Genomic DNA, 4,945 nt, shown 5'->3' on the forward strand with positions numbered 1-4,945 from the left:
GGTTTCATTGTTAGGCTAAATGCATAAGTTGTTAGGTTAGGCTTATTAGTATTAGCTCTCTGAGCATAAATAATACATATGCAGTGTATTTATGCTAAGAGAACCAAACTTGACAACCTAGGCATATCACGTCTGACGTCATAACACAAGGTTGGTATCGCCATCTGCGAGAAGGAAGACCTCTCGGAAATACTTAATCGTTGGCTCCTATTTTTTTAAGAAAAAAATCTTACATGCAACTACCTGTTGTAGCAAATTGGTGGCTAACAATATGGAAAAATCCAAATAAATATAAGTAGACACTGGAACTCACTTTTCACAACAGCTCTTGGATGTGCACTTTGCATTATGTGCCACTCCTGTTAAAACTTGCTGAAACAAATGGAGGTACTTACCCTGAAGCTGTTTTAGCTGGTTTTCACCCCCACCCCCAAATGTAAGTTTTCTATAGAATATCTTGGTAAAGTCAGAAGTGTCTTCACCACAACATGTGAACTATACTGCTAAAAAAAAAGTCTTCAATATTCGATATGGAGAATTATTTCCACCACCGAGGCGAGCATCTGGGCTATTTTCACCAGGGGCCTAAGTCTTGAACTGTCAACACGTTAAGGTCTAACGAGTTCGTGACGTTTTTGTCAAGAAAGGCTAACGAATGCCATTTAGTGTAGTCTCCACTCTTCGTTAACGAATACGGTTACGGACGCGCTAACAGAAAACGAGTGGAACCTACTCACAAGCCAGGCACCTACCGAGTTCGTTCACGGCTGCAGATTTTCAAGATGGACACTATCAGCTGTTGCGGATGATGGTTTTGAAGAAAGAAGAATTGCAAGCCCACTTCGTTTCAGTCGTATTTCGAGTAAGTACGTCATGTTAGTATGTTATTAATATTATTGGGTATGAACATAAGGACAATTGGAACAAATCTGGGGGAGAGTGAAATACGTACGTATTGTGAATTGTTGCTACGATGTACCTAAAGAATTAAATACTTCGTGCCATTTTCCTTCTTATTGTTAATTACATTGTTCCACGTACTTTGTAAGAATTAGAGCTGATATTTTTGCAACATTCCTTAAGCTTAGCAATCGCGAAATAAAATACTACTGCAAAATATATTTTGATACACCTGGGAAATGTATGCCAACATTCCACCAACGTCACATCAAAATGTAAAATAACGATGCCGCACAAAATAAGAACAATTAATTTTCTGCAACATATTGTCCTGTTGCAACCAGTAAATGAAATTACGGTACTATAAAATACATCAATTAGGCACCACTACCATATGTTATATATAGGGGGGAAAAAATGGTACACATGATTTATACAGTACGTGAACTGATGATAAAGATTTTAAAGGAAATTTTGACACTATGTTTTAAGTTGTATTAATTGCAGGTCGAGTGTACTAAATTACGTACTCCCTCGAATTTCCAGGAAAAATTCCCCATGGAAAGATTAACTGTTGTTAAGACTATATCAGAAGCTTGGGGGCATAGAAACGTATATTTACAGAGTTACGGACATTAGAATTAATCCCAAATCTATTTTTTTTATCACGACGGGAATGTAAAATTATCTTTTTTTTTTATTGTAATCACAAAATCTAACCTAAACGCCTAAGCACCAGTAAAAGTGAAAGTACTCCATTCGGTTGCCCAGACACTGGTGAGAGAAAACCTTTTTTTGTGACAAAAATGTCATTAGTAATGTATATATGTGTGTGTGCATGGGAGGGGGTACTTGGTATACTGTATTCATAACCATCAATTGAAAAGGGGAAAATATTTTTTTTCTATATGAAACCACTCAGTTTAACTACCTTATGTCATGTGTTGATAGTGGGTAGCATGAATTTATTTTAAGCATGAAAATCTTTGAGTCAGTGGGAACTGTTTGATAGAAGTTTCCTTGTAAGAGAATTTATATTTATTTTTTCTGAAATAATTTTATAGGTGCTAGAAGCTCTCATTTTCACAACATGGAGGTACCAGCCAGATGGTTATAGGTCTTTAATCAATTTATAAGCAAGTGTGCAGTGCTATGGTGGTTATTGCTGCTCACAATGGATGAAGTTCCCAATGATACAAGCAGATCAGCTGGATGTTAAAAGGAGGTAAGATAGTGTACGTTATTTTTGTTTCATTATAATAACACCTATTGACATCCATCATGTGGTGGGTTTTAGACAGCTTCTACAATAAAATGTAATAAAACATAAATACTGAAATGAGTGGCTGACTGGCCATGTAGGTAGGTATATTGTGCAAGTGAACATGCTAGTTTATTTTCAATACTATCCATATAGTTCTGGATTAGCAAACAAATTTGTATCACTTTTTATCTCGTATTCCTATTTGCATGGACAAAACAATACAATTATAATTGTTAAGACAAACCAAATCAAAGGTGCTCATGGCAATAACAGTTCCAGAGTGATATTCTTTTAATATTTTATTATTTTTTATTGGAACACAGTAAAAGGTGAATTTGTGGGGTTTTCAAAACAGTTGCTATTTTCAAATAAATCAGAAGTAAACAACTGAGTAATGTGTAACATCAGATGGATGGTATTTCTCATTCAGAATAACATGAATATATATATATATATATATTTTTTAAAAAAATCATTAACTTTGTGCAGTATCTTATTATGATCAATACCTCAACTTGTTAACCCAATTATTTGTGCAAAAGTTACAGTACTTTTCCTCTTTTGCAGATAGCCGATTAAAATGAAAATATTGTGACTACTCTCGGTATCCAGGGTGGACACATGAGGAATTCCAACATCAGATACTTTTGTCAATATAAGAATAAGGCAGGTACAAGGAACACTTGGCTGTTAGGTATGTAGATGTTCTAAGTCTGGAATAATTATTGTTAATAATTTTTCCATGAAGTATTTAAATTGCACTCATCTCTTATATGAACTGCATTATTAAAGATGTGAAGTACTATGTTTATTACCATTACTGTATTATGAATACATGTGCAGTGTTGTTTCATAATTATCTATATTCTACAATAAGTACAATAAGTACAATATTCTACAATATTCTCTTCTCTCACCTTTTTATTATTACAAAATGTGCATTATCCGTAAATTTTAAACTTAAACATTTCTGAGTTCTTCAAATGTTATCAAAACGTTTTATTCTTAGATACAAGTAGTAATAATAATAATAAGAAGAAACCCTACCAGTATACAACAAGACCATGCTAGGGACAATTTTATGTGGAAGCATTTTTATTAATAGAAATGTTACGTGAATGTTTCATAAAATCATATAACTATTTTTATTCCAGACAATGCTTTTCATGGAAGCCTTCACATAACATTTACAGTTAGCATAATCTATAATGTTTGCCACACAATGAGCATGTGATTAAATATGATACATGTTTAATTTGGATATGAATAACAAGATTATTGAAATGTAATAGAATTTGTAGAATGTAAATTGAGGATGTTGTAGGCAAGTTTATAAAACACCTAGGAGTCATAACACATTAGCCCCGTCTAGTTGACTGCACTTTTTGACTCTCTTTGCACTGAAGCGTCTAGTTGGTTGCACGGTGCAACACTGAGTTGTCTAGTTTGTTGATTTGGAGTCAAGTAGTGTATTTGGTGTCTGCACCATCTGCACTACCTTTCAGACTGGTGTATGGTCACGTGGTGTGTGCTAACTAATCAAATGACCGTTCAAAGCAGCAGACAGGCATTTGTTGAATCTTCTTAACTGGAACACTGCTTTCCGTCTAGTTGGTTGAACGTGATTTCCTTGCACTACTCTTGACACTGGATACACCTGCACTGCACAGAGTGTAAAAAAGTGCAGCAACTAGATGGGGCTATTACATGTTCATTTGTTCAACATTCCATTTGCTATGGAAATAGAGCTTTTGTGGAACACTTGCGTATTTTTGGAAGTCAAACATTGACATTGCGATTTAAACGAAAGTACTCAAAATTTATATAAATGTGGCACTTTAGAGGATTGCCAAATTTAACATACAGTTTGTTTCATAAGACACTGGGGGGCCCATCACCGGATATGTGCACTTTAGATGTTTTGAAGTAAAGCAATAGATTATAGAAGTGCTCATAAGTTAATACTTGAATTCCTGCTGATCCTTTAAAATCTTTTAAGTGAAGTTACTTGTTATTGGGATATTTATTATCTACAGTGGAAACTCAGGACAGGCCTTTCTTTATCTTTGCAGGTAACAGTGGGTATCCAGAGGACCATGGGTCATACACCAATAGATGGTGCTGGTGAAAACACTCTTGAGGTGCATAGCTGTCTAATGCCATTTGGACCATTGGCATCCTAAAACAAAAATGGAGGTGTCTTTTAAAGAACATGGTGCTTCACTATCACCCTCCTATGGCAACAAAAATCAAAGATGGAGGGATGGAAGAAAATTCAGTTTTCCTATCCACTGTCAACTCTGCATGTGTGTGTGTGTGTGTGTGTGTGAATCTTCAGATGTGCTTTAATGTTATTAAGTTTGTGTGAAATAGGTTTTCTGTGACATTCTTTTTGAAATATAACATTGTAACGGTACACCAGAACTTTATTTCAATATTGTTAGCAGTGCCAATTCCTCACTTATTTCATTTAATTATTGAATACTTTAAATGGTTCACTTATTTATTTTTACTGCCTGCTGGAAAGTTTTCTTGAAGATTGGGACTCAACCAACAGAAAACTAAATATCTGCTTGAGCCAGAATTTTCAGATAACTTTTCAGTAAAATGCACATCAGCCATTTCATATGGCTTGGATGGCTGTTACCTTAAAATATATTTCTTTAAAGAAAGGAGATTTATATTTTCATATGCAAGATGAAACATGAAAAGGTTTATTTTATTCTGTTTAAAGCTTCCCCTTTGCAACAGTTTTTAAGCCTTGTTTGTCGTTATGAAATA

At 34.5% G+C, this 4,945-nt stretch overlaps 1 long non-coding RNA gene across 1 annotated transcript; it reads left to right on the forward strand.

Moving 5' to 3' along the window:
* The first annotated feature begins 2,072 nt into the window (after positions 1 to 2,072).
* Positions 2,073 to 4,267, forward strand: LOC146001306 (uncharacterized). Its single transcript, XR_014443562.1, has 3 exons — positions 2,073 to 2,125; positions 2,732 to 2,858; positions 4,237 to 4,267. It is a non-coding gene; the product is annotated as an uncharacterized LOC146001306 (long non-coding RNA).
* The last annotated feature ends 678 nt before the right edge of the window (positions 4,268 to 4,945 follow it).

The sequence above is a fragment of the Lepisma saccharinum genome, chromosome 17 (genome assembly GCF_977018435.1).
Source record: "Lepisma saccharinum chromosome 17, izLepSacc3.1, whole genome shotgun sequence".
Lineage (NCBI taxonomy): Eukaryota > Metazoa > Arthropoda > Insecta > Zygentoma > Lepismatidae > Lepisma > Lepisma saccharinum.